The following is a 12,833-nucleotide window of genomic DNA, read 5'->3' on the forward strand; positions in this document are numbered from 1 at the left end:
ACCAAGTTCTAAAAGTAAGGCATGTGATTTCAGACACCTCTAATAGATACTTCATTTGGAAGATTTCAGTTGTGTAATGGAGATTCTTCTGTTTTTACTCAGAGACATTATCACATCTAGAATGTGGTCAAGAAAAAAAGGTAATTTCATTTCAGATAGGCAGCATTATTCAGCCAAGGGTTTAGCTTCATATCCTGTTAGTGTAGAAGTAGGTTCTGCTCTGTGATTTAGGAGAAACTAAGTATTAGTCACAACCTTATGAAATTTGAAAGATTCTTCAGTATTGGAAACAATGTTTCCCATTAGTTTAACAGGTTGCTATGTTCTGAAAGTTCTTGTGTCCAGGTTATATTAAAAAAAAAAAAAAACAACAAAAAAAGCAAAAAACCAACCAACCAACCAAAAAAAAAAAAAAACCCAAAACAAAAACAAACAAACAAAAAAAAAAACACACCAAAAAAACACCAAACCAAAACCAAACAATAAAACCCAAACCAACAAAAACCAAGAAAACCATCTGTGGAAAAGTAAAGATCAGTAGAAATCCTTTAGGGAAAGACAAGACTTCATCAGCCACAGACTCACAGAGAACAATTTCAGCAGAATGAAGCAATAGCACGAAAGATGCAGAATAAAGAGAATGAATTTTTATACATATGATATGATGAAAGACATCCCAAATTCACTTTTAATATCAACCAACAGGTAACCCCTAATATTCACTTATGACAGACATTTGTTTTCTCCTACTTGATCAGCATCAGGGACTCTGTAAATAGGCAGTCTTCAAGTTTTGTAAAATGAGGTGAAATGAAGATGTTCAGACAAGAAACAGGTTTCTTTATTTAAGAGCTATCACTGAAAGCTAGATTTATGACTGCTTCACTTATGTAAAATTGGGTCTTCATAGAACAAAGACAGAGGAATTTGATTTTTTTCCCTCACCCCTCTGATATTGTCTGTAAAACAAATTCCCATTGGCTTTCCTGGCAGAATGACTTGTACATTATCTTCAGAAACACTGAAGATGTTGGTCTATACTTGGATTATTTTGGTCTAAAAGCATATTATGGCTTCCAAACTCCCTGGAAAGTGCTTACTGCTGAAAATATATCTGTTCTGTTGAGATATTCTAGAATGTAGTTGTGCAATCTCAGATAATTTTGATTACTCACTATTTTCAAATCAGTTTTAGACAACAAGAAAAAACTCTTATTTCACATAATTTCAATAATAGAAGAAATAGTTCCCAAGTGAATAATAAAAGTTTAATGACTTAAAAGTTTGGGGTTTTTTTGTTTGTTTTTGTTTTTTGGGGGGGTTTTTTTTGTTTTGTTTTTTGTTTTGTTTGTAGTGTGTGATAGTGTCAGATCCCAGTAATGGCAATGGAAACAGCCAAACTTAAGACTGCCTATGAGTAGGATCAGTAGAAAAATATGTTATCTTCTGTCTGAGTATAATACTACTTTGCAGGAAATCTTATATAGAAAGCATTTTTGGAAGAGATGAAGGAGCACTGAGAAGGGGAAGAAAAATCAATCTCTTCTATGGTATTTCTCTATTCAATGTATGACAAATAAGATGTAGAGACAGCAATAACAAAATTAACTTTATCAGCTTTGAAATTATGGACCAAAAATATTGGTTATGTTAAATGTTCACAAAATTGTGATCGTAATGACTTACACTGGTCTCATGGTAACTTAATGCCAATGGTGCACACTGGTGAATCAATATAATGACATATTTTACTGTAATTATTTTAAATGCCTTTTTTGTTAACAGCTTGCTTTCTTAAATTTGTCTTTCATTTTAGATGTTGTACCTGAAGCTGGGAAAACATAAATAACTTTTGACTTTTGTTGTCATTTCCATTTTATTTCCTATTTCAGGGATTTAACATCAGTTTGCTCATGCAATGCTTGAAAGACCATATGTCCTCACAGGTCTTCAAAGAGCTAAATCTTACACTGACAACTGCTGCTACTTGTTCATAGATATAGTGGACACTATTAAAATTCAGTATTTGCAAATCAAGTAGCAAACCAAGGAACTGAATGCTCAGAGTGAACCAAACACAAAAACTATTGCACCTCTCCACTAAAAACTGCATAAAGGGGACATGAAAGACCTGTGTCCAGATATCTACAATTACATGTTAATTATTGAAAAGTGTGGGAGAGAAGGAATTGTAGAACCTTGTATGGTTCTTCTCTGACCAACATATTCTGAGGATTGCAGAAGTGATCACGGAGTAGAAAAGATTAAATCCCCGAAAGAAACATTGTCTGTGTATTATGCTGCATTTCACTCAAGTCCCAAAATTTAGTGTCAAAAATTAATTACATGCCTGAATGTTGTGTACTCACAGAATGTACAAATCACAGAATGGCTGAAGTTGGAAGGCACTTCAAGAGATGATCTAATCCCATCATCCTACACCGTTCACAGTCACCAACAGCATATTGCCCAGGACTGTGTGCAGTTGGGTACTGAATATCTCCAAAGCTATTAACTCTGTAGGTTCCTTGAGCAGTCAATGCCAGTGTTTGACCACTCTCACAGGAAACACTTTTCCATAATGTTTAGTTTTACAGATTTCAGCTTGTGCTCATTATAACTTCTCCTTTCACTGATTGTCACTCAAAAAAATCTACTGTCATCTCCATCTTTTCCCTCTCTGTCAGGTATTATATGCAGACTTCATTCAGTAAGTAGATATTGTAACAAAAGGACCAACATGGATTTATATATGCCTTTTCATTACACACCCTTGAAAGAGCTAGAGTTCTAATGCTTCTGATGAAGAAAAAACAAGATTTAATAATAGCGTCTTGAAGATTTTGGTTTTTTGTGCTGCTCTTGTTCATAGTGGTACCTCTCAGTTCTTTTGAGCAATATCTGGTAAAATCAATTAAAGAGATATTATCATGCTGGACTAACAGTTCTTTTGCCTGAAGACAGAAAGCAAGTCCTAGTGTCAAAGTACGTTTGTTTGAGTAATGATCAAGAGACAGCTATGATAATAAGATCCTTGTTCATCTATCCACGTGGTGTTTCAGACAATGTAATTTTTAACTTTCCTTTTTTAGGAAATTGACTTTTTAAATCCACCTCTAAGATGATTCAGTCATTGTAGCAAACTCAGAAAAATAAGACCAAGTTTAGTCTAAAAAAGCAGTGAAATGGGGTTCAATAAAGCAAGTGCTTCATATCAAAATATGTTAATTCCACATGAAGGTGAACTGGATAGGCAAAAAAAGAATGTGGAAATTACAGTATTCATGTAAATATATGCTACTCTGTTACTCTACTAAACAGTAATAGTAAAAGGCAAATGTTTAATTTGCTTTCATGAAAGGGAAATATTGTATTTTAAACCCTGCTGAGGTAGCTGCTGAGCAACTTATTTCTGTAAATTCTTGTTCTAGGGAAAGTAAATTTAACTAAGTAATCACATGGCTCAGTGTTTTCCCATGTTAATGGACTGTATCAAATTAAACAACAGGTTAAGTTCAGAATAAGGCTTCTGGACCCATGCCCCACTTTCCTCTTAATATAACAGGCACAAACTAGAAAAAGTCCAAAATTAAAATAAGCTGAAAGACATGCAAATTGAGGTCCGTGGTAAAACCCTAAGAAAACTTATGCATGTACAGACTACTGAAAAGCGTACAGAAATAAGACATCAGGGTTGTTCTACTTGCTTATGAGACATTATAAAGTAGTCAGAAATGAGTGGAAATGGAGATACCTGAGAATTTAAGAGGCAGCAGAAAAAAAAACAAAACAAAACAAATCATATACTTGTTCTACATGAAGGCAAATATGAAAAAGTTTTATTCAGATACTGAAAAGTCACAATTCATTTGTCAAACATGATATATCAAGAATCATTGCACTCCTAGAAAAGAAATCTTTAGTAAGGACTTTGAATTAATTGTTTGAGAATTAATGTGAATTCAGCATGCAAGAAGACTGTATTGATCATATCCCTTTTTTAATATAATGGGAATTTAGCTGTCCAACACACTTGGAGACACCTAGGGAAAAAGAGTCTTCGGCTGTGAGCTCAAGGTCTTTCATAGAACATAAAAGCTTTTTCTGTGGAATTAGAGGAAATAATGAAAAAAATATGGATATACATATCCAACTATCTATTGCCCTCAGTTATTTGCTATATAGAGCAAAATACCTGACCAGAAAACATTTGGGTACAATGTGATAAGAGGAGAATGGGGAAAAATAGAGGTGATGGACAGAAAGATTTTGCTTTTCTTTGAGGCCTGAGCCTTTTTGTAAAATTGTTTGTATAGCAAAAAAGACAACAACAAAAAATTTTAACTAATGTCATTGAGCACTTTCATTAAAAATATTTTGATCGTGTCTTGTCTCTATTAGTTCCATGCATCAAACAGACATTTCCCTCCCTCTATTCTTGCAAATTGATTTCCCTTTGCTTGGGAATTGGAGGTTTTCTCCTTGCTTTGGAGCAAGGGTCCCCCAGTGTGTCTGTAGCCCAAATCCTCATGATGGTTGCACCACAAGTTCATGCTCACTCATTACAGAAGGAGGCTGCTGAAACATGGTCTGGGACAGCCACATTTCCATTACTAATCGTAACTCCTGTGTAATGAATTTTCTGGTCCAGCACCTGACAGATAATCCTGGCTGGTGGCCACAATTTCCCTCTGAAGTGACCAGGCCCCAGGGAGGTGACTGACACCTATCCCTGGTAAAGGTAGTCTTTTGAAATACCTCAAAAAACATTTTCTTAAGAGTCTCTGAGGCTCATTCTGAAGCAAAGCTGGGTGTGTGAGGCATTGCAGCCCTCAGTTGCTCGTCCTGCCCCTTGCTGGAGGTTACAGCCATCATTGAAAAAGCTGTCAGGAGAGAATCTACAGTCATATTTCAACAGTTCTGTTCACAGGCTGGTTGATGAGGGCTAACTTTACAGCTCAGGAATGGATTGACAACATGAGTGGCTGAGGTATTGACAGCTGAGACAAGCAATACCTGAAACCATTTCAGCTAAAACCAGAAGTGACTTGACTTCATAAAGTTTAAAGTTATTTTGAAATTTATTATACACTATGCCCCTGAAATTTTCTTGCAAAACTAGAATAATGTGAAACTAGGAATTCACACAATGTCAGGCTTCCAAATTGAAAGGATTTCAACTTTTTAAATTTATCATCTTAACACTGTACTACTATAAAATGGTGCTTATAAGAGAAATTGCAGAAAAGAACAAGAAGAATGAACAGTGTTCTTGAAAACACGACCTCTGAAGAGAAGATAGGATTTGAAGAAAAAAAATTACTGGAAGGGATATAAAATAGCACACTTTGATATGCAGAACATAGTAACAAAGAAGAAAGGAATAATCTGTTCTCTGTGTCAACCTTGGATAGAACAAGAAGTAATGGTCTTAAATTAGAGCAAAAGAAATTTAGATTATGTATTAGGAAAAGATTTTCAACCATAAATCACAGAAAAGGACCATCAAGAGAGACTGTGGAATTATCATTTCTGGAAGTTTTTGAGAACAGACTGGGGAGACAGTTTTCAAGGCTGAATAAAGTGGAGGGAATCCTGTTCTGGGAGCAAATGATAAACTTTTAAAGTTCTTTTTGAGATTTTTTTTTTTTTTAATGCCTGAATGTCAAATATATCACATGAAATTGAGCACAAATTAGCTAAAAATTAAGCACAAATTATCTGGAAAAAAAGATAAAACCAGAAACCAAATAATATGAAGAATGAAGAACATGCTGACTAATAGACTACACTGGAACTGATTTTTTGCTACTGTTCCATGAAATGGGTGACATACTAACAGCTGTAGCTTATCCATGTGGGGAACATGTTGAATCATGTAAAAATTAGCAAAGTGCCTTCCCTTCTTCTCTTCTTTTGCCTTTAAATTTATTTATAACTGTTTTCTGTATTCATTGTATTCTGATGGTGCACAAAAGGAAATGCCATCTTCAGTCTCCTTTGGGGTCAGGCCTTAAGTGTCTAAGGGATTTTTAAATGGTATACAAATAATTCCTGAACTGCCCAATATGTTTCCTTACGTAGATGAGCAACCTAACATCTAGCACTTAGGACCTGAGCTTTCAGTGCTGATCCTACTTACACGAAATAACATCGGAAACTTTTTCAGTCAGCAACCAAATATAAGCATGTAAAATAAATTCTGTTTGACATTTTTTGAGATACAAGTAGTTATTGCGAATAGGTAAAACTTACAGAATAAGAACCTTGTGACACGTTAAATCATGGCTCAGGCCTGTTACTTAGGCAAAGTAGAAAATGACTACAGGAAAGTAACTCAGCTGAATAAGAGGCAGAAAACCAAGTTATGTTACGTGTTCACATAGTGGTTTGTGGTGATTGGTTGAACTACATTTGTTGTGCTTAAATGGAATGCAACTGTTAATGGCCTAGTTGCTTAAGAAGGCCTGGTTTTTGAAATAAAGGAGCTCTCTTTTGCACCTGCCTGGGGAGTTTGTGTTGTGAATATTTACTCTAAAAGGGCTTTTTCTCTGTGAGACTTTGTCAGTTAATAACAATGTTTGATTGCACATGGTATCTGCTAGGTGCAGTGAAGTCTAAGGTACGCCAGTGATCATCAATAAAAGCTGCCCTTTGCAAGGTATTCCAAGAGAGTCTGTCACTGTGGCAATGTTTAATGCTGCACATTTCACTATGAGTTTATAACTGAAATACCTTTACTGCAATTTAGCTCAAGTATTGCAAAACGCTAGTGATTTATTAGAACAACGAACTCCACAAAAGGTCATACCAGGTAAACCCATAAAAACAAATATATTGAAATAGAATTATAGAGTCACAGAAGTATGGATGTTAGTCCAGCCTCCTTGCTCAAGACAGTCAGCTAGACCGTGTACCTTGGGATTGTGCCCATTTGTATATTGAATATCTCTCAGGATCAAAGTTGCACAGCCACTCTGAGCAGCTACTCCCACATTTTGTGCTCAGATACACCATAAAGAAATTTTCTCTTATGATGTCTAAGTGAGATTTTCTATATATTAATTTGTGCCTATTGTCCCTTGTCCTTTCACAGATTGATACTGATAGGAGTTTGGATCTGTCCTCATTGTCCCCATCAGGAACTCACATTCATAAGATTCCCCCTGCACTTTCCTTTTCCAGGCCAAACAGTCCCAGCTCTATCAACCTCTCCTTGCATGCCGGATGCTCCAATCCCTTTGTAGTTTCAATTGTTCTTTGCTGAAGCAGTATATCCATACTGCTTTTGTTCCAAGGGAAGGCCAGGACTAGAAACCTGTCTCTCCAGTGCTGAGCAGAGAATGACCACAACCTTTGACCTCCTGGAAATGCTCAGTAAAATGCAGACCAGGAATTGCTCCAAGGGTGCCCTACTGATCCCTGTTCTCTACCAGAACTGCCAGGTTATTTTCTGATCAGCCCCTAGCATGTCCTAGTGCATGGGTTTATTATTGATCAAGTGAATTACCTGTCTCTTTGTAGGTCTTCATGAAGTTCTGGTGTGATCCCTCCAAATATCAGCACATCAATTTGTGGACAGGACTGGACAAAGCTCGGTAGCGCCTCCACAAAGTCTCAGATCTGGGTCCCTGGCAAGCAGGAAACCTCCCTAAGCAGCAGATTGGACTGGCAGCTGGAATCTTTGGTACCTTGCAGCAGGGAGTCTCCCTCTGCTGTCACTCACTGCTTCCTTGGGATGCTGCTGCACAGCTCAAACTCTGTCAGGCTGGTTGCTCCAACAAAAGGGAAAGCTATCAATTCTCAAGCATGAGGAATTCATATTCACATAGAGTAACCCTTGCTGCATTATGTCTTTCCAGTATAATTTCAGCATATTTTCAGTTACAAGAGGATTTTTTTCTCACCTTTCTATTTAAACTGAGTAAAATATAAAAGAAAACACTAGAAAAAGACATAGTTGACTAATACTGTTGCACACCATTTATTATTTTTACAAAAGGAAGAGAAATATTTTTAATGGTTTGAGATACTTTTGTACTAACTGAAAGATAGCCTTTTGAATAAGTTAAAGTTTCTTACTTAGTTCACTATTATGATGATATTCTGGGAGCACTGCAGGGTTTTTCGTGGGGGAAAAAAAAATGAACAGGAGTATATGAGGGCCAAGAAAGAGGAAAGATTATCCAGCCATGTCAAAAGATATGTATACTCTGCCAATTTGGAAGAATAGCAAAGCTCAGGCATCACTAATTATTAAATAGAAGGAAATGAAACTGAAAATAGATTGTTGAACACTCAAATAAATAAAACAAAAATCATTCAGTGTGGTCACATTGAAGTTCTCCATGAATCTAATTCCAGCTCTGTTAAAAGGTCAATAGGATTTGTGTGTCTTCAGAACTCTCCCTTGGCCTGTCAGAGCCAAACCTCACAGTTTCTAAGTGTCACTATGATATTCAAAATCACCATGCAGATGCTACAGATCTATGAAACAGATATACCAAAACAGATCTACCACCAAAAATATATCTATACTGGATGTGTATTTTTGATACCACCTAGCCTCCTGGTCTGCCTAAAACCAGTCACAACTCTTTTTCCCCTAGTGTGTTATTAAAGGATACTGCTTCCATAACAGTAATTTGACAATTGCCTGGAAAATAGGCAATGAAAGTTAAAGTCTCCTTGAGCTATGCAGAGTTGGGTTTGGATTTTTGTTTGTTTGTAATTTTTTTTTGTTTGCTTAAAAGCAGCCAAAGCAGTGGCTTATATTTTTTGTTATCACAGTCCAGATATCTCATTAGAGAGGTTTGTTTCAGAGGTGAGCTGAAAACACATGTAACAGCAATTGCTAGGCTCTGCAGCAGCAGGAATTGCTGCAGTCTCTGGTTCAGGAAACAAAGGGCAAACAGGAGAGCCAGCTTGGGAATTCAGGTGACTGATATGGGTGACTGACTCAGCCTAAGGACATAGTGCCAGAGGAATTTTTAGCTGATGATTTTGAACTGGAAGACAAGTCTCTCCATTTTCGTCTCACAGTCCAGTTTCTGGATAATTTAAGCAACTCCCCACTCAGATCCTCCGTAAGCTAATGAAAAGTTTTTGCTCTATCATCTGCATAGAGGAAGATGGAAATACGATGGAAAATCCCCCTGAGTGTTAAGTTGTGTACCGGGTTTGCATTGGAATGCTTATCTGAGTGATACACAGACATTTCTGACCTTCAGGGCTATTGTGTTTACCACTTTTTGTATTCTTTTCACTTGCACTCTTAAATACTTCCCATGTAAAGATTTGTCTCTTGCCTTCCTCTCTGCTCATCTCCATTATGCATTTTGATGTCATTATTAGATGCACGTGCAGGTGCCATAATTTTTGGTTTCCCATTAGTGGCAGTGAAAGTGCAAATGATTTCTGTAACCTGTGCACCAGAACACAGCTAGTTATCCTGGAAACATCTGTGGGCAGGCAAGGGAAAATGTAAAGGTGCCCAAGGGCTAACAGGAGATGGACTATGGTCTTCTAGCTCTGACAAAATTTTCCACATAACACATTCAGCCTTAGATCATAATTTGGACTTGCTGCAGTATAAACAATAAAGAGAAAAACAAAGGAAAAAATATATAGATTAAATGGATCAGCATGACTTTAGTGTGAAATATGGTGAAGAGTCTGCATAACTAATCGAATAACTGTGATATTATCTCATTGCTCCTAATAGTATCTCAGCATTATCTTTGTATTTTCAGATGCCTCTCATTCAGACTCAGCAATGGTCTCTAAACATAAGGGGAAAATGCCATATGATTTTTTTTTTTTGTCTGAAAAGTAGCTATTATACATAAGCAATTATCTAAAAAAGATCACAAGGACTGTAGTGTATGGATTTAGTGTGTCTACATGGCAGCACAATGACAGGAGAGACTGTAATGGTTCTGTGGTAAATAATACAGATACAAACTGTATTTTAAAAACAACGTGTTCCCTCTCAGTTCACTAAGTATTTAAAAATATCTCATCTCTCATTTAAATCCATCAATGGTATTTTTCTTCTTTTGAATTCAGCACTAAAAGGCAGGGAAATACAGAATTTTTTCACAGTAAAATAACATTAGAAGGTTTCATTAAAATTAACAACAATCTATTTATGCTGTTCTCATGTAATGTATACTGTTCTCATGTAATGCCATTTTAATTACAAAAATTCACCAAGAAGTCTAGTTTAATATTTGCTTTTATATTTTTCTTTCTAATAGATAGCAGACTTAAAGCACTAGGTGTTGCATTTCATTCACAAGAATGAAACCATTGTGGGTGTCCCTGCTGTCTCATTGAGACTGGTAGTAAAGAAGGATGTTTGACTGTGGCTAAATTTTGGGGTGCTCTTCGTTCATATGTCCAAACATCTGCTTTATTATTGACTTTGCTTCTCAGATACTATTTTAAAATGTTTTCTTTGCCAATAAGAAAAATTAGCATTTCATGAAACAGACTTGTTTGTCTCTGTTTAGCACCATATTGTGATTCCAATGAGACCAGCTCTGTCTGTTGAACTGTCTTTAGCTACTTATGGACACTGAGACAAAAAAATATATATTAAAGTCACAGCAGGCATGGAAAAATTTGAAAAAGAATCATAAATAATTGTGGCCATAGCCCTATTTCAGTCTCAGATGTGAGTGGCTATTACTACACCTATGTATTTACAGCTGATGGGGCTCATCCTGCCTCTGTGTCTGCTCACCTGTACATGTTGGTATGTCCCATAACATTGTAATGTGACATCTCAGGAAAGAGTTTACTTGTGTGTATTTTTTTGTTTTGTTTTGTTTTGTTTTTTTATTTTTTTTTCCTGTGAGGTTTCCTTTCCAAACAAAGGATAATATGTCATTTGTCAAGCTGCATAAGTGGAATAAGCCTGACTGAATTGTAAATGCAGCTGCACATGAAGAGGTGTATCCTGACCATCCCAAAACTCCCAGAGGAGAGAGCACCACTGGAGGTGCTGAAGCACAAGGGCAGAAGTGACTGGGGCATTGTCCAGTTGCATGGGCTAGGTCAAAGATGCCAAGCACTGCCAGCTTCAGGATCCCCAGTCCCTGAGGATCCTTTCTGGTGACCAGCCAGGTAACCAGGTCTGCTATAAAGTAGACCACTGTAAGTGAGAGATGTGTCACAGAGATAGACATGAAGAACTTCAGCACAGGAATGGCTTCAGTCTTCCAACACACAGGGATTTCTAGCATGGTGCCATGTACATATATATATGTGTGTGTGTACAAATATGCATGCGTTTTTATTTATCTATACACGTACAAATCATACATGAACATAAAGGCATGCTCATGCATCTAAGATCTATGTGTGCACAGCACAAGTCAGACATTGAACATTTTGAAATAGGCTCCCTGTGGAAGAAATCAGGACAAATTTTCATGTGCTAAAATATAGCATGTGTACGCTGTCCTCTGTTTATACAGAGAATTTGTCTTTTTAAAGATAGAATGTAAAAATCTTGGTCTAAGTATATCAGGGATGAAATTTTCATTTTTATAGCTTTTACTATTTTGTGATTTTTCTGTTTCTTCTGAGATTTGAAAAAAAAAAGAAAATGCACAACAAATAATTCTATTTCCTACTTATGCAATGATTATTCTTTCTCTTATACTCTACATATATTTAGTTGTTTAAAATTTTTCCATTTCCCTTCCCTTCCCTTCCCTTCCCTTCCCTTCCCTTCCCTTCCCTTCCCTTCCCTTCCCTTCCCTTCCCTTCCCTTCCCTTCCCTTCCCTTCCCTTCCCTTCCCTTCATAGGGCTTTTATAATATGAATCATCATAATAAGTATGTGAAAATAGTTTTCCTTTGTAATTTTTATTACAATGAAACTGCATGGAAAAATACATTAGACATTACTCGTATCAGATATTGATCTTGAATTTGAAAATTTATGAAGAAAACAGAATCAGAGAAATGTAAATGGAAGAGAAGATATTAATCAATGTGTAAAAGTCAGGCAACATTTTTTCCTGAGGACTCTCATCAAAGTTTAAAAGCATATACATACATACAGAAAAAGAACCATTGATAAAAAAATGTTTTTTTCTTACTTTCTCTCACTTTGCCAAGACAATTGTAGTGATGGTTTAGTGAGACTCAATAAGACTTATTAGATTAGATAATGATCAACATAGAATTATGAGGGAATATCTATTAGGGATATATAATATATATATATCTAGTTGGCACCCACTTCACCATGATTAACTCCATCTGTAATCATTGATGCTGGGGGTTTTTGCACTTTGCTCTGGGTGAGGGGCAAGACTTTGACCAGTCACTGACCAGAGTCAAAGGCAAGATCCTGGGTGTCCTACTTTCTGACTGACATGGACCAAAATGATAATGTACAGGCTCTGAACACCAATGAACAGGAAAAACCATGATTGTGATGGGTAGAAAAAGGTATGGCTAGACTACAGGTATTTAAAATACAAGCTGGTGTGCAGAAATGATATGCACAACTAGGTAGAGCATTCTAATTTGATCCTGCTACCAGCTAAAGGCAGTGGCTCATTCCAATGCACTTGAGAAATATATTTATAAAAAATTGAGAGCAGAGGAATACATGAAGCCAGCTACATGCTGAACAGGTTTAGAATGTTCCCATAAAATATTAACTCCTGCAGCCAGCAGTTCAGCCTCACATGACATGTAATCAGCTCACTGCTCTCTCCTGCAGAAGCTAATCTACTCACCTTTCTGGACCATGCTTGACAACACATCTTCTGCAGCCTGCTGTTAGTTCTGTTCTTTTCTCACTGCAGCTTT

This window comes from Cinclus cinclus, chromosome 4 (assembly GCF_963662255.1).
Source record: "Cinclus cinclus chromosome 4, bCinCin1.1, whole genome shotgun sequence".
In the NCBI taxonomy this organism is placed as follows: Eukaryota; Metazoa; Chordata; class Aves; order Passeriformes; family Cinclidae; genus Cinclus; species Cinclus cinclus.